This window comes from Onthophagus taurus, chromosome 3 (assembly GCF_036711975.1).
Source record: "Onthophagus taurus isolate NC chromosome 3, IU_Otau_3.0, whole genome shotgun sequence".
Taxonomy (NCBI): Eukaryota; Metazoa; Arthropoda; class Insecta; order Coleoptera; family Scarabaeidae; genus Onthophagus; species Onthophagus taurus.
The window spans coordinates 10,935,827-10,959,149 of record NC_091968.1 but is presented as its reverse complement, the minus strand read 5'-3'; the positions used below and the strand labels follow the sequence as shown (position 1 = coordinate 10,959,149).

The window sequence follows — 23,323 nt, the reverse complement described above, 5'->3', positions numbered from 1 at the left end:
AAATTTACCGCTTGGCAAGGTCACCAACCTAAATTTTAAAATAACTAAAAATTCTATAAGTAATAATAAAATTTAAAGTTTTATTTGATTTAATAAATAATTATTTGATACATAATTAATTTTGATATAAAAAATCAATTTTTATTAAAAATTCATTAATGCATAATTAAAAATTTTTAAAATAATCAGCTGTTTTTACAGTTGGTAGTACCGATTAATTGAAGTTCTACTTCATTCTATTTATGTGTTTATTTTTGCTCTTTACATCGCATATTTTATTATTAAAGGCGTAAAAATGCCTTATCCAGCTGTAGCTGTGGTTGTAGCGGCTGGTGTAATAATCGGAGGTATTTTGTATTATCTTAATCAAAGTTCTCAAGCACAAACGTACAATTATGATCGGTCTCCACCTCGTTTCCGAGCTCCTAGTCCTCGTAGAAACAGTAATAATCGTACTTCAAGCAATAATGCCCGCAATAGGAGGTAAGCTCGAATAATTTATTTGATTTATTGTATACACATTATTTATTTTTGTAGAAGAAGCCAACAGGAGCCAACCACCGTCTGTGTTATATGTTTCGATAAATTTGAAGAAGATTCTCAAAGTGTTATTACTTTGAACTGTCAGCATAAATACCACTATTTTTGTTTACAGGAGTGGTTTGAGAAATCATCTAGAATCTGTCCCATTTGTAGAGAGACAATACGGAATTAATTATAGTGATAAATTCATGAATGATCTGTTTAATTAGTGTCTTGAACTCAGCAGCTAAATGACTATTATTATATTGGGGTATTTTTTTAATAAAAAATAATTAAAGGAACATTGAATGTTTATACAGGGCTTCCCAAAACTCCCGGTACATCCCCTGTTGAGCTTTACCTTATTTTAAAGGTAATGAAAAAAGAAAACCCCATAAACCAAAACCCGATATTTTAATTCTTTCAAGAATTGTAATGTACGGCTGAGTCTCAAGATGTCGTCCGGTTCAACGTCGTAGTAGAAAGATAAACACAATTTTCTCTTACTTAACTATCTTTATTTTCTCCAGGCGAAGGGTTGGTACAGAGTATAATGATGTTCTCGGTTGTAGTTCGATACTATTAATATTTTTCAATTGTATTACAGTTACATTACACCTTCTCCCTTAGAGAAAAATATATACTTATATATTTTTTGTATAAAAATAAAATTCTTAACCTATCATAGTAAAACGGTTTTACATGTAATTAAATTTAGATATATATATACGCAAAATTATTAAATATTCTTTAACTTTTTAGTTTTACAATTCTGGTGCTTCTACGTAGCGGGGATTGGCTTGTTTCGGGTAATTAGATATCTTCAGGGTCATGGTCAATCACTTCGCTATGTTGTTTAGCAGTTATACATGGCAATATGGGTTTTCCTTTACGGTTTCTATACTTACAATTAGATTTGATATGTTTGTAAATTTTGTATAGAACATACAGTCCTATAAATTTTAACGTTGTCAATAAGAAATAAACAAAATATGAATTTTGTAAGATATTAAATGATTCGACATCGTCAATTTTATCTGATATTTGGAAGAGTTTGTGGTTTACGATATCTAAACTTTCTATATCTAAGTTACCGATATGTAGGGGTGTAATTTCTGGGGATGTGTTTTTAATATTTTGTTTTGAATAGTGATCTTCTAAAATATTAAAGCTTGGGAATGTTATATCAAGGGTAGTTCCGGAAGTTAAATTTTTGTTAATGGGTTTTAAAACTGCTGAATTCGTAAAGAGTCGACACTTTGGTGGTAAGATTCAGTTTTGCAATTTAAAGTTGCATCAATTCGGTTAGGCGTTACAAATAACCAACTATTCTGCGTATGTAGAGGGTGGAATATCTCGCTTTTAAATTACCCGTGCGACGATAGCAACAAACCTCCCAGCAACAAACTTTTACCCGTAATTTCCTATCTACTTTCTTAGCTGATATCTTCCTTATAATTTGGGATAGCGAAAAACTAAATGCACCACTTGAAAGCTTGAATCTTTCTCTATATAAAACCGGGTTTTCGTCTGCCGATAAGTTGATATTAAGATCAATAAAAAATGAAGAACACCGCGCTGTACTTAAAATAGCTCAAAATTACCAAACTTCAAGGCCTTGTGCAATTGTTACGAAACCGAAGTTTAAAAAACTGTTATCACAGTCCGAAAGGGCGCTCCTTCAGCTATCTTAATCCGGGTTTTCGTCGGTCAATATCTATCGGCGTCATGCTTAAATCACCCTTAATGTCCATCCCTACACGCAGAAACGTTTAAATACTCTTCCTCTAAACAACTTTCTTATTTGATAGGGAGAAAACTATAGAAACATATCCATCTTATTGAAAATTTTCTGCTCTTTCTAGTGGTGTATAACGTACATTTTTGGCCAAGAACTGCTAAATTCACACATTTTAGCCATTCTTAAACCCTGTTGGGGTCGATAACTTTCTTATATGAGCAGGAGAAAACTCTAGAACCATATCTATCTTATCGGAAATTTCCTGCTCTTTCTAGTGATGTATAACACGCGGCAATCACACGTTTGCACACGTACATTTTTGGCCAAGAACTGCTAAATTCACACATTTTAGCCATTCTTAAACCTTGTTCGGGTCGATAACTTTCTTATATGAGCAGGCAAAAACTCTAGAACCATATCTATCTTATCGGAAATTTCCTGCTCTTTCTAGTGATGTATAACACGCGACGATCACGCGCTTCAACAAACACGTTTTGCGCCAAAAACTACTAACGTTGTGGATTTTTGTTTCTAGTTAACTCCCATTTGTGACAGAGTCTGTCACGACGACCTGAGTGAAAATCATTATAAACGATTTATGGAAAAATCCCTGAAATCGGTCTAAAGATTTAACTTTTGTGCAATTTTTTTGTATAGATTTCAAAATTGTTCCCTCATTTTTAACCCTTTAACAGTTAGCGGCTTTTATAGAGACCACTTGTCAATAAGGTCAAATAGTTGCATTACCATAACTAAATCGTTTCTAAAAACGAAAAAATAATTTACCCGTTAAACGGTTGAACGAGTTATGACGCAATCGATATTTTTTTCAAATGGCAATCCCCCATTTTTATTATACATTCAATATTAATATTGGTTACATAAGAAAATTTTCGAGAAAAATTAGTTTAAATTTTAGTTACTTCAAATTTATACATATAATTATTTTAAACAATTCCCTGAGTGTCAAAAACTGATATAGTAGTTTCTTGAGGTGTGGTGGCGCGCCATCTTGTTGGAATAACTGCCGTTGGAATTGAGTTGGGTCAAAATTAGCGGGATGGAAGGAATGGCACAGTTTTTAAAAAATTTAAACATGTCTTTCCAGTTAAGGTTTCCTCAAATCTTTTGCGGATATTGGGTGTGCGCATTTTAAAGTCTACAGTAAAGTAACTAAATTTAAAGTCTACTAGTATGTTTACTAGTAACTCTACTAGTATGGGATGTAATCACAAAGTCTCCTGATTTTTCAGCATATAATACGGTGGTGAGGGAAGAAAGTAGAGTTGCCATTTAAAAAAATAACCTTTTTGAGATACGGAAATTTGACGCACATTTCTGACCATCCTGTATAACTTTAATTAATAATTGTTGTTAAATTAAAGTGTATAATTGTTATTAAAAGACACCATTAGAAAGAGCAAGAAATTTTCGATAAGATAGATATGGTTCCAGAGTTTTCTCCTGCTTATATAAGAAAGTTATCGACCCCAACAGGGTTTAAGAATGGCTAAAACGTGTGAATTTAGCAGTTTTTGGCCAAAAATGTACGTGTGCAAGCACGTGATCGCCGCGTGTTATGCATCACTAGAAAGAGCAGGAAATTTCCGATAAGATAGATATAGTTCTAGAGTTTTCTCCTGCTCATATAAGAAAGTTATCGACCCGAACAAGGTTTAAGAATGGCTAAAATGTGAATTTGGCAGTTTTTGGCCAAAAATGTACGTGTGCAAACGTGTGATCGTCGCGTGTTATACACCACTAGAAAGAGCAGAAAATTTTCAATAAGATAGATATGTTTCTATAGTTTTCTCCCTATCAAATAAGAAAGTTGTTTAGAGGAAGAGTATTTAAGCGTTTCTGCGTGTAGGGATGGACATTAAGGGTGATTTAAGCATGACGCCGATAGATATTGACCGACGAAAACCCGGATTAAGATAGCTGAAGGAGCGCCCTTTCCGACTGTGATAACAGTTTTTTAAAATTCGGTTTCGTAACAATTGCACAAGGCCTTGAAGTTTGGTAATTTTGAGCTATTTTAAGTACAGCGCGGTGTTCTTCATTTTTTATTGATCTTAATATCAACTTATCGGCAGACGAAAACCCGGTTTTAGATAGAGAAAGATTCAAGCTTTCAAGTGGTGCATTTAGTTTTTCGCTATCCCTAATTATAAGGAAGATATCAACTAAGAAAGTAGATAGGAAATTACGGGTAAAAGTTTGTTGCTGGGAGGTTTGTTGCTATCGTCGCACGGGTTTTTAAATTTTGTCTTTCTTATGTCACAGGATTCGGGTATTTGATTGGAATGGTATAGTAATTGCACTGAACAGAGATTTTATGTTCTTGTGAATTTTGTAGGATTTGTTTGAAAACAGATATAACAGATGTTCTAATTCGATGACTAATCGTGACGTAGTTTGTTTTACAATTTGTCACTGATAAATATTTTACCAATGGTAATATAAAAAAAACTCATTGAGGTTGTTTTTCATCGGTAGTGGAATTAATTTGAGTAATTCAAATGAATCTTGGGTAACCAAAGGGTTGGATATCTTGAAAATGAATAAATTAGAAGTGGCATAACTTTTGATTGATGACACTGACATAAGGTCTTTAACGTTGTGAAGTTCGGATGGATTAGCGCCTTGGATAGTTCGTGAATATATTGTTCAACGGAGATTATAGAAGGGTGGATTATGTCTGACTTGGAAAATAGGTATGCGTTTATTATTATAGAATACTCGGTGTTCAGTTCATTGATTATTAATGATAGTCGAGAAAGATGTTCATCTATTTGTTGTCTCAATTCCATGTTAAAATATTTAAATTCTTGATCCGAAAGTGATTTTTTAAAGTTTTCAAAGTTTTCCTTAAATATTTTATTGTTTATATTAACGTTGGTAAGTGACGAATTAAAATTTCGAATGGTACTACTTACAACTTGAATTTGTTCTTTTAAGAATCCTGCGAGATGACTTTCGTCTTTTTGAATTTTGTTAATGTTATTCTCATAAAATTCTGCATCACGGCTATCTAATGTACCAAATAATTCTTTAAATATTAAACCTACACCATTGACAAGACCGCGTTTAAATCGAGGTCGTTCTAACATTGAAGTGATTGAAAGCTGTAATTGTTTAATTTTTGGCAAAATCTCTCCAATTGCTCTTACAAGGGAAGTATCAGAACTGTCCCTCACCGATTTTGTTAAATTTGGTACAGAGATAGTATGGCCAAAAATAAGGTTTACGTATTTTTTTATACGTGCTAATAAAGCCCCCGGGGCGAGTTATAAGGGTTAGAAATCGGGGCGAAATATACAAGGTGATTCACATAAGAACCGACACAGAACAGGACAATAAATTCAGACGATTTAACACAACTTATCTCTATACTAAGTTGTACCCCTGAGGAGTTATAGGCCTTCAAAGTTGGGTCTTAAATATTTAAAACATTGAATATCTTCGTAATACATTAAGTTAGAAAAACCAAATTTGGTATACGTTATGAGTGTACCGAGGGTATTAATTGGTAGCAAGTTGAGACCAATTGAGGCATTTGAAAGGGTTGATTACGGGTGATGGTCCCCTAAATTTTGACAGATTTTTTTAACCTTTTGGTGGATTTAACAGATTATTACCTGATTTCACGTGGAATTTAATTCTAAAACTTTTTCTACTCTTATTATTTTTAAAAAATATTGTCGTTTTCATAAAAAACTCAAATAACTAAAGACACGAATTTCGTTAATGCTACTTAAAATCATCGAAAATTCAGTAGTCGGCTGTGAAATTGTACGTCAAACTTGAAAAATAGGTTATAAAACCTTGTCGTCAAATAACTTTATAACCTATTTGTCAAGTTTGACGTACAATTTCATAGCCGACTACTGAATTTTCGCTTATTTTAAGCAACATTACGAAATACGTGGGTTTAATTATTTAAGTTTTCTATGAAAACGACAAAGTTTTTTAAAAAATAATAAGAGTAAGAAAAGTTTTAGAATTAAATTCCACATGAAATGAAGTAGTAATGTATTAAATCCGCCAAAAGATTAAAAGAATCTGTCAAAATTTAGGGTACCATCACCTTTAATCAACCCTTTGAAATGCTTCAATTGAGTTCAATTTGCTACCAATTAATACCCTTGGTACACTCATAACGTATACCAAATTTGGTTTTTCTAGCTTAATGTATTACGAAGATATTGAACTTTTTAAAAATTTAAGAGCCAACTTTGAAGACCTATAACTCCTCAGGTGTACAACTTAGTATAGAGGTAAGTTACGTTAAATCATTTTAATTTATTGTCCTCTACATGTCCCTGCTCTGTGTCGGTCGAGGTGTCGGTTCTTATGTGAATCACCCTGTATACAGTGTGACCCGTTTGAAAGCGGAACACCCTCGTAAAATTTGTATTTATTATCCGATTTCGATAATTTTTTTTTTAATTGCAGAGCGTAAATAACTGTACCTTAGGACAAAGAGTGATATTTTTCTTAAAAAAACCAATGCCTACTATTTCACTTTTTAGGTGCTAAAAATGAAGAAATCATATTAGGAAATTTTTTACAAAAAATCTGAGTACACCACTGCATTAAGCACCTTTTGAAATGGGCATATACCAAATTTCATCAAAAATGGTTACAAATTAACACCGTTACAGATAATTGAAAAATACAATATTTTATGAATTTATTTGATCAGATGGAGTAAACCATGACAAAAAAGGAAATAAAATACAGCCAATAATACAAAAACTATTTACATTTGTAACCATGGAAATAAAAAAATAGTTATCTAGTAAACCATGGAAATAAAAAAAAAAGAATTGAATTCTATGAAAGTGATTTAAAGCATTACTTCTGTCAGTTTTGTGCTTATAAAAATTGTATAAAAAGTGTGCAATTTAGTGGTGTAATTATGGAACGACTAAGTGTTAGATTTTCATAATAACCCTCATTCGAGTTTGAGAACGGCTGCCATAGATTTAAATATTCCAAGAGAATGTATTAGAAGGTGCCTTACAAAAAATAAAATTAAACCCTATAAACCAAAATTTCTACACACTCTTGAACCAAGAGACGAAGAGAGAAGACTAGAATTCTGTTTATGGGCTCAAGGTGAATACTTGGAAAACAGAAACTTTTTAAGGGAAATTTTGTTTAGCGATGAGGCCACGTTTACAACAAATGGCGTGGTGTCATCGCAAAATTCAAGGTATTGGTGCACAGAAAATCCAGAGTGGATCATCAACGCAAGGCGACAGTATTCGCATAAAATAAATGTGTGGTGCGGAATACTTGACAACAGAATTATTGGTCCATTTTTCTTTGAGGGCAATTTAAATTCAACAAAATTTTTGTATTTCTTAAGAAATGAGTTTTCGAATGCGCTAAACAATTTACCACCTCTGGTATGTGCGAATATAAAATTTCAATTAGATGGGTCTCCCGTGCATAACGCAGTAGTGGTAAAGCGTTGGTTAAATGAAAATTTTGAAAATCGATGGATAGGAAGAAATAGTCATCTTATTGAATGGCCGCCAAGATCTCCTGATTTGACACCACTCGACTTTTTTCTTTGGGGAATCCTTAAACAGAAAGTTTACAGGTCAAGGACACAGTCGCTAGATGAACTGCGTGCTAGAATAGTTCAGGCATGTGCAGACATTACCCCAGAGCAACTGAGGAATGTAACAATGAATGCACGAAGAAGATACAATAAATGTATCGAACTTAACGGTGGATTGGTGGAAGCAACAGACATTTAACTAGTTTTTATTTTCTATTAATACCTTGAATGTTGTTTTTTTTTTTAATTTTTTGAATTTCTGTTAAATATTGTTAAATAGTTTTGTATTATTCTCTGTATTTTATTTCCTTTTTTGTCATGGTTTACTCCATCTGATCAAATAAATTCATAAAATATTGTATTTTTCAATTATCTGTAACGGCGTTGATTTGTAACCATTTTTGATGAGATTTGGTATATGCCCATTTCAAAAGGCGCTTAATACAGTGGTGTACTCAGATTTTTTGTAAAAAATTTCCTAATATGATTTCTTCATTTTTAGCACCTCAAAAGTGAAATAGTAGGCCTTGTTTTTTTTAAGAAAAATATCACTCTTTGTCCCAAGATACAGTTTTTTACGCTCTACAATTAAAAAAAAAATTATCGAAATCGGATAATAAATACAAATTTTACGAGGGTGTTCCGCTTTCAAACGGGTCACACTGTATATTCGCTTATAGGCTGAAAACGAAAATAGCTATCGAAATGTGGTAAATGTAAACTGATATTCATTTTCAAAGAGCTTTCCATTGATATATCACACATATATCTGAGGGCTTCAGGGGGTAAACTACCCTTAGTTTTTTGGAATATTTTAAAAACTACCCTGTCAATTTTGGCGATATTATGTGTCCTTATAGTACGTTTAAAAATATTAATGGCGTGTTTTTTCTTATTTGCCTCTGACCATTCCCTGCAAAGTTACGGGGTATGATAGATAACCCCTTTCCTTAAGAATAATGTGATAAACTGTTACACTTTTGCACAATATTTTTAAGAAAACCATTAATTAGATGTAAATTACGATTTACGCAGTAAAATAAACCCTATACGACATTAAGGGGTGGCTGGGGTTAACTACCCTAACCACCCCAAAAATTAATTTTTTTTGCGAAAATTGTTTGTCGATTTTGGTGCAATTTACCACGATGATTTTTTTATACGTTAGGTATTACTAATGTAAGAACTTACAAGGATTAGAAGTTTGGGGTAGAAAATATATCTTCGCTAATAACTTTCATACTCCTACAGAAAAATATTTTTTATCCTTATTCTATTTAAATAACACAAAAGTTAGGATAATTATATAAATATTTATTAATAATGAGTTAAAAAGCAACTGCAAAAAAATGGTTAAGTATCACAAATTGTATTCTACATTATTAGGTAATTTAATTTCTTTTTTTTACTTTTTTGTATTCAATATATTGTTGGCAATAATGAAAATCATGGAAAAAATGTTTTAGACACAACGATCGTTTACACCATGCACAAGTTATAACACCTATATCTCCACAGATATCGCACGTAGGTTTTTCACTGGAAAAGCATACCTCTACGGGATTTTCAAACTGGTCTCTCCTCTATATATATAAGCATTTTATTGTTTTTGATATTTACAATTTTCCCCTTAATACATTCTAATATATCTCATAAATATATTATTTTCACCCTCTACCCTCTTCCTCCATTTCCATACCCTCGGCTCAATCATCCCTTCATCCATCCCTTTGTCTCCTCACCCCCACAACCATTCTCATCCATCGTTTCCCCTCTCCTCTATATATCCATATGCAAACCAGGCGTATTTAAAAACATTAATAAGTCGTGGGGAAAACAACTGGTTATGCGTTAAGGATTGCAATTTTAAAATATAATGTATCTAATGAAATTTTTTCATATACTAAAACCAAATACATCCAGGGGTTGAATTTGACCTGTTGTCCCTGTAGGTATAGACAAATATTTAAACTTAACATCCGATGGAGTTACTTCACTAATAATTTCAGAGCAGTGGCCACTCCAAGAATCCAGTAATAGTAACGATTTGGGTCTGGTGTTTGGGAAATAGACATTTTGTAGCCAATTTTTCATATGAGCAGAATTCAGTTTACCAGACATTGATGTCAAAACGAATATGTTATTTGCTTTGAACATTGTATTTATTACCCTCGGTCCAAACGTACCAGAGGATTCTAATAATGTAGAATACAATTTGTGATACTTAACCACTTTTTTTCAGTTGCTATTTAACTCATTATTAATAAATATTTATACAATTATCCTAACTTTTGTGTTATTTAAATAGAATAAGGATAAAAAAGCTTTTTCTGTAGGAGTGTGAAAGTTATTAGGGAAAATATATTTTCTACCCCAAACTTCTAATCCTTGTAAGTTCTTACAATAGTATTACCTAACGTATAAAAAAATCATCGTGGTAAACTGCACCAAAATCGACAAACAATTTTCGCAAAAAAAATTAATTTTTGGTGTTGTTAGGGTAGTTAATCCCAGCCACCCCTTAATGTCGTAAAGGGTTTATTTTACTGCGTACATCGTAATTTACATCTAATAAATGATTTTCTTCAAAATATTGTGCAAAAGTGTAACAGTTTATCACATTTTTCTTAAGGAAAGGGGTTATCTATCATACCCCGTAACTTTGCAGGGGATGGTCAGAGACATATAAAAAAAAACACGTAATTAATATTTTTAAACGTACTATAAGGATACATAATATCGCCAAAATCGACAGGGTAGTTTTTAAAATATTCCAAAAAACTAGGGGTAGTTTACCCTGTGAAGTCCTCAGATATATGTGTGATATATCAATGGAAAGCTCTTTGAAAATGAATATCAGTTTACGTTTACCACATTTCGATAGCTATTTTCGTTTTCAGCCTATAAGCGAATATATATATTTCGCCCCGATTTCCAACCCTTATAACTCGCCCCAGGGGCTTTATTAACACGTATAAAAAAATACGTAAACGTTATTTTTGGCCATACTATCGCTGTACCAAATTTCAACAAAATCGGTGAGGGACAGTTCTGATACTTCCCTTGTTAGTGTTATGTTGCAATTTGTAAGGATAGTGTGGTTATAAGACGAGCATAGCTGTCTGGTGTCTCCATAAGCATTTTCTACCATGTTTAATTTTTGAGCAAAGGTATCCAAATTTATGTGGGTGACCATATCCCATGTTTGGTCGAAATATTGGACTTTTCCTAACTTCTCAAAGTATAATCCTGATGATTGACTAATAGGAACTATGTTAATCGTTGTGTTGGTGGAATAAACGAGAACTATTATGGATCTGGAACAAACGCATGTTTCAACCTGTTAGTATGGACTGTTACTTTTTTATTTTTTATTAGAATGCTACAGTTGACTGATGAATTTATTTCCTATTATTTTATAAGGACCACTATATTTTGGGGCTAATTTTCTACTATTTTCATTTAGAAGAAATACATTATCGCCTACTTCAAATTTTATTTGTTTAATTTTCTTATCGTAAATTGTCTTATTGTTAAATTTGGATTTTTGCATTTTGAATTTCAAATCATCTAGATAATTATCGTACGAATACTTGAATTCGGGACTTGATGTAATATTTGAAGGGAGACGAGCTTTAATTCCGAATAGAAGTTCGAATGGTGAAAATTTTGTTGATGAATGGATGTTAGTGTTGTATGAAAACATAGCATGTTCTATCCAATCATCCCAATTAGATTGATCTTTGTTAATGTAATGTTTTAAGTAATCAGCTAACGTTGCATGACTACGTTCTAATGCTCTGTTGCTTTGTGGATGATATATATAATATGCTGAGCAATTTATGTGCTTTATTTTGAAAAGTTTTGATGTTTGATTGAATAATTTAGAGGTGCAATCTCTACCTTGATCGGTGACAAAAATTTATGGAATACCTAATTTGCAAATAAAATTTTGGACAAAAAGGTTAGCAATTGTGATAGCTTCATGATTGGGTGCTGGGAATGCTTGTGAGAATTTGGAAAGATCATCTTGGAGAGTGATAATAAATCGATTGCCTTTTTCTGTTAAAGGAAGGGGTCCTACAACATCCATGAAAATTTTTTCGAATGGTTTGGAACTGGTGGTGGTTATTTCCATGGGTTGTTTAGTTTTCTTGCGAACTAATTTGTTTCAGTGACAGGATTCGCATTTCTTTATAAAATTCTGGATGTCTTTCTTCATTGAAGACCATTTAAAGTTTTGTTGTAGGTTCTGTGAAATACTTAATGACCTGCTGTTACACTTGAATGATATCATTCTAAAATTTCGGGTATTTCATTGATCGTTGGTTCTTGCAAATTTCCATAACAAATATTAATTCTTAATTTACTTCTATGGAATATATACCTAATCATGGTTCTGACTTTGCTCCACTTGATTTTATCTTATTGGTCACCAAATTTTGGCATACTAATTTCTGTTAATTTTTCCGTTTCTAGGGTTTCTTCTAATTTAATAGGATATCGTATATACTTTTGTAGTCTGTTGCTTGCCAATGATGTTCTTTGTAAATTAGATAATATTTGGATTGTTTTCCTTCAACCTTTATGATGTCTATCTTCGTCTTCAATATTTTTATTCTGTTCAGTCTGCGGCGATTGGTATTATGATCGGTTGTTTGGAAATTTTGAGTTCTGAATTGGATTCTACGATATTATTATTGATAATAGGTCTGGAATTCAGAGTTTTAAGAAAGTCTGAGTAGGTTTCTTCGTTTTTCGTCGTGACGGCAATCCTGCTGAGTGCGTCAGCATTAGAATTTATTTTTCCAGGTTTTTATTGGATTTCGTATTCATACTCTTCTAGTAACAATCTCCATCTAACTAATCTGGAACTGTTGACATTCGGCCTGAACAAAATTTGCGTTTCTCGGCTTGGCCGAATTTGGCTGAGCACGCTGGGAGTTTAAATGTGAATTATAAGATTGAGGGGTGTCGGAATTGTGAAACTGTTTGTTTTCTCGTTTATTATTGTTGTGCTCGCGTTTACTGCATTCACTGATCACATGTCCATTCTTTTTACAATAATTGCAAAATTTCGAATTGTAATTACTATTATAATTATTAGAGTCATTCTGATTTGAGTTTGGGTTATGATTTGAACTGCGATGTGAATTTTAACTTGACCCTTGAATCTGATTGATATGGAATTATCTTTTATTATTTTGGAACTGATTTTTGTTATTGGGTGGTTGTTGATTTTTATATCTACAATTGAATGTGGTGTGACCCGATTTGTTACAAATATTACATAATTTTGCATATGAATTATTAACATTTTGGTATTTGAATATGTCTGCTTTTGATTTTAATTCTTGTTCTTCGACTAACGCCAAAGCGATTGTGCTTTCTAGAGAATCTGGTTTTTGTGACTTTACAATTAACGCGAGATCTTTATTTAGACCACTTATAAAAATTCTTAATGCTTCGTTTTTCAATAAATCTGTGCACGCTGTACGAGCTTCTCTAGTAAGGTCCTCGTCTATAGAGTTAATTAATTTTACATAACAGTGTTCTATTTTATTTGAAAAGGATAAAACGTTTTCGCCCACATTTTGACGACAAGAATTTAATTCCAATTGCCATTGGCTCATGGTTCGTTTTTCGGAATATAAATCTAACAAATGTTGTTTTAATTCCTGCCAATTATTAAATTAACGGTTTCTTATTACGGCCCTAGCATTATCAGTAATTCGTGTTTCTATAATAGCGAATAAAATAGTTTTTAATTCGGGTTTAACATATTGATTAGCTTTGTCACAATTATCGATAAATTCATGAAATTTATGTTTTGATCCATCAAAACGTGTTAACATATCTTTTGCGATTGAAATTTCGATTGAAACGTATGACCGATTTGAAGAGGTTGAGGAGTTTGATGAACTTGCTAAGTCTGTGTTTACCATTTTGATAATTTTAAGTTTAATTTAGATTTAGGTAGATTTAAGAAATTGCTCGTAAACGCAATATTATGAAAATAGTTGGCGACACTTACAATGAAATAATCAGACGCATTTTTCTTTTGGGCTTCCTGATTTCCTTGGTTCTGCGGTAGGTTCTTGGAGGTTGATTGATTTTTCTTCCTTCAAGTTTTGCGAACTGGAACTGTTGATCAGGTGATATCCCACTTCCGACACCAATTTTTGTTTGTATTGTACGGCTGAGTCTCAAGATGTCGTCCGGTTGAACGTCGTAGTAGGAAGATAAACACAATTTTCTCTTACTTAACTATCTTTATTTTGTCCAGGCGACGGGTTGGTACAGAGTATAATGATATAAGTACGAAGGCTTTCACGGCCGGTGTGAATTAAACTAAAATTAGAACTAAAACTAGAACTAACTCTAGAAACTTTCGGGTTTTTGCCGTGCGTCTTTTAATAAAAGGTTTGACGTTTCGGATGCCATGTTGCAACCTTCTTCAGAAACTGGTTCGAAGTGACTTCGTTCGAACTGACTTCGAACCAGTTTCTGAAGAAGGTTGCAACAGGTTGCAATCGGAAACGTCAAACTTTTTATTAAAAGACGCACGGCAAACCCGAAAGTTTCTAGTGTCAGTTCTAGTTTTAGTTCTAATTTTAGTTTGAGTATAATGATGTTCTCGGTTGTAGTTCGATACTATTATTATTTTTCAATTGTATTACAGTTACATTACAGACTGGTGTGAAGTTATCCATAAATCCCAGCAATAAACTTAAAATATTAATAATTCCGTAACTAATACGATTTGGGTAACCAAATTTCACACAGAGGCCACTCTTACCCTCAAGAACAGCTTACCACCCCCATTTAGTAAAAAAAATTTGTTTTAACCCCCACCCCCGAAAAAGGGATGTTTTCGCCCTGATGGGCACCTTCGAATTAAACCAAATTCTACCACATAATAGAACACAGTTCTAAGTATTTTTATCAATTTTCAAAACACCGTAAGCCCTAACGGTTTTCGAGAAAAAAAATCATTTTTATAAACCGCGGATGGGACTTTAGGGGTGAATTTGACCCCGTTGGGCACCTCCAAAACTGATGAAATTTTAGGATGATTTAGAGGATGCCTTTGGCGATTTAAATCGACCATCCAAACACCGTAAGGTATAACGGTTTCCGAGAAAAAAAATTTGTTATTAGACTATAGGTATACAGCGCGGCGGTGACTTTGGGGGTGAATTTGACCCCGTTGGGCACCTCCAAAACTGATGAAATTTTAGGATGATTTAGAGGATGCCTTTAGCGATTTAAATCGACCGTCAAGACACCGTAACCCTTAACGGCTTCAGAGAAAAAAATTTGTTATTAAATTGTACACGTATGTAGACCAGATAGCAGGTGCCTTTAGCGATTTTAATAGATTATGAAAACTGCGAAACTCTTAATATTTCATGGAAAAAATAAATTTTGTTAAGAAAGGCATTTTGTAGTTTTATGAGCTTTTAGTCGTTACTGACAAAGGGTAAGAACTCCGCCACGTGCAGTTACAAAAGGCGCAGGTATTAAGGAAAAAATATGTCCATATTTTTTGCATTATAAGTGCATTCCGGGAAAATAGTTGCCGACTGATTCGGCGTTGTTTTAGAGCGTTATACACATTTTTTAGATTTTGCCAGAAGGGTGAGGAATAAACTTATAAATATGCTTAAACTATTCTATTGGGGACGGAGATCACTAAGTAGTTGATATATTTTGCTGTAGTTCGCGCTTTATGGATATTTTATCGGTTCTTTTTAGAATCAATCTACTTCGATATTTTCGTTAATATTTTTGTGTATATAATATATTGTGTATAAATAAGTTATTATATTTATATATAATATAAATTATAAATTACAAATATAGTTATATTTAATTAAATATATAATATATATATATATTAATATTTTGCCGAGGTAACGACGTCTTCATTTAGAAGCGCGAAGTTAATAAAGAAATAGTGATATTCAGAAACTTATTTTTGATGTTAATAAATGTACAGGGAATTCCTTTTTAACTTCTTTTCAGTAAAAAGGTCACTTAAGCAGGTACGTGGCTTACGAATTAGTGCATTGTAAGTACACTTACACCGGCTTTGACCAATCATAGCCATGGATATTACTGTAACACAGGTAAGAACTTAATAATATATAAAGGTTCCTCAGCTATTGCAGAGATCAGTTGTTCTGCTTATCTCTTGTTAAAACCAGTGACCAGTGAAGATGCCGACGAAATTACTGTTTTTGGGCGATAGTAATTTTTGCCGAATGCTACGTACTATACAAAGTAAGTATTTGTTTTAACAGATGTGAAGTTAATTCCTACTAATGGTATATATTTTTAGGACGACAATCAAAACGGACAAGCAACGGAAAATATTTCCTCGACTTAGCAGTACATAGACAATACTAAAACTTTTGCGGCGCGCAAAGTGTATTCCAAAAACATGTTCCCCTTGGTTTTGTGGAGATATTGTTGAACGACATATCGTTATAATGATAGGAACTAACGATATACTCCACAAAACATCACCATCCCAACTGAAGTCCCAATATTCTCACCTCTTCCGCTTCCTTCTTTCCTTAAATCCTAAAGGAATACAAATTTGCACAATTCCTCCCTGCAAAAACTTCGAGTCTGTGAACGTAAGATATTATAATTTCTATGTCATGCTATAAATAAATACTCTCCATGCCTTTATAGGAAATCAATCATGACATTCGACGGTTTTGTGCTGAAAAGCAAATCAATTGTACCGACATTGAAGCAATTGTTAACAGAAACATGATGGAAGGGTAACACAACGTGAAAATTTTTCTTTTCTTATGTATTTAATACAAATTTCTACACAGGGATGGCATTCACTTAAATGAACAAGGATTGGAAGCGGTCTGGAACGCGGTAGCAAGTAATTATAATAATATTCTCAATCCATTACACAATTTAATTATAAGTAAAACAGACCATTAATATAATAAATTTCATTCTCTATCAAAAGTTTTTTTTTTCTATCAAAAATCCACCCTCCAAATCATCCTAAAATTTCAGACAATTTCATACCTATAGTGTCTAATGACAAATTTTTTTTCTCGGAAACCGTTATATACGGTGTTTGGATGGTCGATTTAAATCGCCAAAGGCATCCTCTAAATCATCCTAAAATTTCATCAATTTTGGAGGTGCCCAACGGGGTCAAATTCACCCCCAAAGTCCGCGCCGCGCTGTATACCTATAGTGTCTAATAACAAATTTTTTTCTCGGAAACCGTTAGACCTTACGGTGTTTGGATGGTCGATTTAAATCGCTAAAGGCATCCTCTAAATCATCCTAAAATTTCATCAGTTTTGGAGGTGCCCAACGGGGTCACATTCACCCCCAAAGTCACCGCCGCGCTGTATACCTATAGTCTAATAACAAATTTTTTTTCTCGGAAACCGTTATACCTTACGGTGTTTGGATGGTCGATTTAAATCGCCAAAGGCATCCTCTAAATCATCCTAAAATTTCATCAATTTTGGAGGTGCCCAACGGGGTCAAATTCACCCCCAAAGTCCGCGCCGCGCTGTATACCTATAGTCTAATAACAAATTTTTTTTCTCGGAAACTTTCCGTTAAATTTGGTTTAATTCGAAGGTGCCCATCAGGGCGAAAACATCCCTTTTTCGGGGGTGGGGGTTGAAACAAATTTTTTTTACCAAATGGGGGTGGTAAGCTGTTCTTGAGGGTAAGAGTGACCTCTGTGTGAAATTTGGTTACCCAAATCGTATTAGTTACGGAATTATTAATGTTTTAAGTTTATTGCTGGGATTTATGGATAACTTCACACCAGTACATTACAGAATTATGAGGGGTTGACTGCCAAATGGGAAAATAAAAGTTTATTACGATTTTTATAACAAATGTTCAAATTGTAAGGAGCATATCCCTAGTGATAGTGGTTTCTTCAAGTATGCGATTTTAATAAACTATAATAATAATAAACTGTTTATTGAGCCCGAAATAATGATAACAAAAACAAGATACAAAATTATTTGAGCAGAAACAAAAAAATATATACAGGGTCCTGCAAGAGTGCGTCTGGCATCCATAGCTCCTATACGAATTAAGTTAGGAATTTCTTTCAAACGCAGACTTGTAGTAGATATATGAGTGTATTTCTGGAAAATATTTTCGCTAAGTTTCCGGGTAGCCGAGATACAAGAGGTGTCTGAAAATCGTAAATTTCAAACACTCCCTGTATATCAAAAACGAAGAGGGCTATGAAAATTTGGTTTGCGCCATTGTAAGTTTCACAAAAAAGTAGCTCAGGTCCGCAACTTTCTATGTTTCATAATAACTGAGATACCCTGCAAACCCATCGAAATTTGGACACCTGTACTCTGATTTTTTGAACAAAAATCTGCTGGAGCAGATTTTTCTAGAAAAATTCGAATAACGTGTGAACGGCCGAATCAAATTGCAAAAAGTAAAGTTATTCATAAACCTTGAAAACAGACAAATCCAAATATGTAAAAATATACAGGCTGCTCCATTAAAAAAAAACCATTTTGTGTCGTCACACTTTTTTGGACCATTCCGTATATGCCAAAATATTTTTCAGAAATTTTGAAAAATCGAGTGAACGAGTGTAAATACGGTAGAACTTTATTCAAAAATTAATTTGAGAAACAATAATAATAGTAAGAAAAACACTGACATTTAAACGTCAAAAATATTTCTGACAAAGATTGCAAAGCCTTCTAAGATTTTTTCATTAAAAATTCATTTCAACTTTTGATAGATAACCCCGTTGTTTAACGGGCGGTGTTTGCTTTATTATTTTCTATCTCAAAAATTAGTCGTTTTTGAAAAAATTTTAGAGAGACAAAAAAGTTTTAGGATACTTTCATCTACCTATGTAAATTTTTTTTAATGTATAAAAAAATTTTTGCAAAAATGTAAAGGGGGTGGTTACGTTTAGTAGTTTAGAAGGATAAGTTGAAAGTACAAATAGGGTGAAAACGTGCCCTACTATTAGTTAAACATTTCGTTTTCCTAGCGTTTATGGTTTTTGAGAAAAAAGAATTAAACCAAAATTTTCCGCCATTTTTGGAGGGGTGTAGCTCCCTAGGGGAGCCCAAGTCGCCCATAGTTCATATATCAAAGTACCCTTAAAATTGCCTAAAGAATCACCCCATGATGTTTGGGACGTCATTCAGATACATCCTGTATACAGGTGTCTCACGTAACTGGTTCGTTAGAACTTTTTCAGGTTCCACTATTCGTAGAAATTTGAAATTTTGTTAGCATGGGTTGTTCATTCGGAACTTTCGATCTAAAATATTTTCAAGATGACCGCCACTTCCGGTCTACCGAAGGTAGACCAATAATAAGCATTTTATTGTTTTTGATACTTCCAATTTTCCCCTTAATACATTCTAATATATATTATTAATATATAATTTTCACCCTCTACCCTCTTCCTCCATTTCCATACCCTCGGCTCCTCGGCCCAATCATCCCCTCATCCATCCCTTTGTCTCCTCACCCCTACAACCATTCTCATCCATCGTTTCCCCTCTCCTCCCTCTCCTAAGATCTGCCCTCGGTCCAACTCCTCCTCCCTCAACTCACTGCACCCATTCAACATATGTTCCAACGTTTCCCATTCCTCCCTGCATAGTCTACACCACCTCTCCTCATCGGCCATCCAGTATCTGTTAGCTCTCTCCTCGTTTCCACAACGGAAGCTAGCCACCAACTTCTTCCCTTCCTCATCTCCTTCCAATAACAAGTATCTAGGCAGCCCCTCCGTAATTATGTCCCTGTACCTTTCGTTATACCTTCCCTCTTTTATTTGTGTCCTTCTTTCCTGTCTCTGCACATCTCGGTCCCTATCTCTTAACTACCTCCACATCTCCCTACCCACCCTTCGTCTACTATTTATCTCAGTTACCGAGTAGCCCGCTCGTCTATAATAGTTGTCTCCGTCTCCTTTCCCATATCTGATCTTTCCCTTTCTAATTTCCCTCCAACACTCCCCCAAGATTCCGCAGTTTGGCCTCCCTTCTATTCTTTCTTCATATTTCACTGCTCTCCTGTCGGCCTCCACTCTGACCTTATCCACCTTTACCTCTTCCCTCACTATATACCCCGGTGTTTCTCTCGCCACCCCAAGCACCCATCTCCAGTATCTAGCTTGCACGTCCTCCAGCATTGCCTGCTCTCTCCATCCCCATACCTCTGCCCCATACATCATCACACTGCTATCCAGACCTTCAAACATAATCTTCCTCACTGCCACATTCCTTCCAAAGACTCTCTTCCCCCAACCCCATACTTGTCCCATCACCTTATTCGCCTTTTTTGCCATAGCTATCACATGCGACCCCTCTCTGTTGTCCTCGCTGAACACATACCCCAAGTAAGTATACTACCTAACCTCCTCGATCTCTTTTCCCTCCCATCTCCAGTTTTCTGTTCTTTTTCTCCCACCCTTACAAAACTTCATCATCCTTGTCTTCCCCACATTCACTTCCAGCCCTTTCCCCCTAAAATATCTTTCCAATGTCTTTATCATATCTTTCATCTCCGCCGCTTCTCTCGCCATGACCACGATGTCATCCGCGTATGCTAACATATGCACGTTTCTTAAAAGATATGAAAGTAGACCATAACTTCGCTATTTTAAATGGAATGCTATAGCTTTTATTACACCCTTTAATTGTACGTAAAAAAATAGGTTGACTTTGATAAAAGTTATTGGTACCTAGTGTTTTTCGTTTTCGAGTTATTTTGGTTTTAATTTTTTTTTGGTAAATTTCAACATGTTCTTTAAAATTCCATATCTCAGCCAACGTTCATTAAAAAAAGATCTACGTTGGCACGATTACTCTTCAGATGTTGTCAAATAGAGTGTCATTTGTTGTATCGGAGTATCTTATACAGGTGGTCAAAAATTGAATTACTGTTTCTCCATATTCAATGGCGAGAAAGTCGAAAACTTTAAATGAAACGTCCCATATTTTTTTAGCCTATCAGAAAGAGAATTTAATTCTCTTCAAATTATTTATAAACATTCCCATACCTGTTTATTGTAGTTTGTTTCATATTGCGAAATTTATTAAAACATGCACGAAATGCAGGTTTTTTTTTAGAAAACTATGGAATTTGGACAGTTTTTGATCCATGTTTGTATATGTGTTAGTTACATTAGACGACGGGTGTAAGTTATTAAACATCATGGTAAATTATTCCAACGCCGATATTTGAAATTTATTTTGTATTGATGGCGAATGTGTAATAAACTTTTGGACAGGATGTGTCGAAAATTTAATGAGAGATGCCTAACAAACCTAACGACCATCACAAGGAAAAATTTCAAAAAATTGATAATGAATTTCTTAGTTCTGGATATATCGAGACCAAAAGAAATCGCATATTTCCGGTCACCAGTGATGAAGACAACGAAGTAAATATTTTATCGTATTTTATTGCATTTCCAAATTCAATTTAATAACATTTATATTATACATTTATATTTTTATTCAAATCTAATTTTGTCATTAACTTTTTGTTTTAATAGATTCATTTATTTGATCTTCTATTTGTTATTTTTGGTAAGTAAAAGCTAGTAAACTAAAAGATTATCAATCGTAGTTAATAGTACAAATAATAATAGAAATAGATTAAACAAAAACCTGTCAAAATGTCATGGTCTAATAAAAAATAGAAACGGTTTCCTGCATTTCCTGCATGTTTTGATAAATTTACGAATATGAAAGAAACTACAATAAATAGGTATAGGAATCTTTATAGATAAATTGTAGAGAATTAAATTCCCTTTCTTGTAGGCTAATAATATATGGGGCGTTCCATTTGAAATTTTCTTTTTCCCCATTGAATATGGAGAAACGAAAATTCAATTTTTGACCATCCTGTAGAAGATACTCTGATACAATATATGACAATCTATTTGAGAACATCTGCAGAGTAATCGCCAATTTAGAGCTTCTTTGAATGAACGTTGGCTGGGATATAGGGTTTAAAAGAGCATGGTAAAATTTGTCAAAAAAACCTTAAAATCAAAATAACTCGAAAACGAAAAACGCTAGGTACCAATAACTTTTATGAAAGTCAACATATTTTGTTACGTACAATTAAAAGGTGCAATAAAAACTATAGCATCCCATTTAAAATAACGAAGTTATGGTCTACTTCCGGTAGACCGGAAGTGGCAGCCATCTTGAAAATATTTTAGATCGAAAGGTCCGACTGAACAACCCATACTACCAAAATTTCAAAACTGTACGAATACTGAAACCTAAAAAAGTTCTAACGAACCAGTTACGTGAGACACCCTGTATAGTACAAGTCTGCGGTTAAAGGAAATTCCTAACTTAATTGGTATAGGTGCTATGGATGCCTGACGCACTGTTTAATTACCCTGTATAAATATAATTTATCTACGACTGTTTCACTTGTATAAATTATTAATTTTAATCAACTTATTAATTTTATGAATAATGATGACAATTAACAATTTGACACAAATGGTTGTTTACATAATATCAATTAAGAGGATGACAATGTCAAGAACTGCTGTCGTTGTCGACATGTCAACATGAAATTACTCAGGAATTATCGAATATTAAGACGGGTTTTCTGTAAATGGTAGGATTCAACAAAACGCTATACAGCACACGCGTGAAACTAATATTTCCCACTAACTTGTATGTCTTTCCATCCGACATACGCGTTAATGAAAAATCATAGTTTCCTCACTTGTACTGTAATATACTATTCCCCATCGCTTTTAGTTTATGAGTTATGATTGAGTTAATTTTCGAAAATCAACAATTTTGATGTTTAACCGATTTAGAGGTTATATGAATAAAAAATGGTAATAATTGGGTTCAACCTTGTTATGGATTTAGTCTTTATGGCCCATTACTAAGGTTTTCTGTATAAAAAGTATTTCCCCAACGCTTTTAGTTTTTGAGTTATAATTGAGGTAATTTTCCAAAATCAACAATTTTTTTTTTCAGTCTCAAGAACTGAAAGTGATCTTTCAATACGGCTTTTTGCATTAAAAAGAGGAAAATTTAATTAATAATTGGTGATATTTTCGCGAGGATCCTTCAAGAAATTAATTTTATAACGAATTTTGAAAATGATCGATGAAAATTGCAACATCGAAAATTTTATCAAAACTTCAAATATTGTTTTCTCAAAAACTAAAAGTTATTTTTTAAAAGCGGTTTGTTCATTGGAAAGAGGACACTCTTAATAACACTTTGGGAAATTTCCATACTCATATTCCAAGAACTGGATTTTATACGAATTTTTAAAACTTACTCGGCGAAAATTGCAAAATTCGAAAAAATTGTCGATCATTTCAAAAATTTATTTCTCAAAAACTAAAAGCGATTTTTAAAAAGCGCTTGTTACATTAAAAAGAGGATACTTTAGTTAATAATTGGTGATATTTCCACAAGGATCCTTCA

At 33.4% G+C, this 23,323-nt stretch overlaps 1 long non-coding RNA gene across 1 annotated transcript; it reads left to right on the top strand.

Moving 5' to 3' along the window:
- The first annotated feature begins 204 nt into the window (after positions 1–204).
- LOC111418983 (uncharacterized) lies at positions 205–824 on the top strand. Its single transcript, XR_011639982.1, has 2 exons — positions 205–483; positions 538–824. It is a non-coding gene; the product is annotated as an uncharacterized lncRNA (long non-coding RNA).
- Positions 825–23,323: the final 22,499 nt, after the last annotated feature.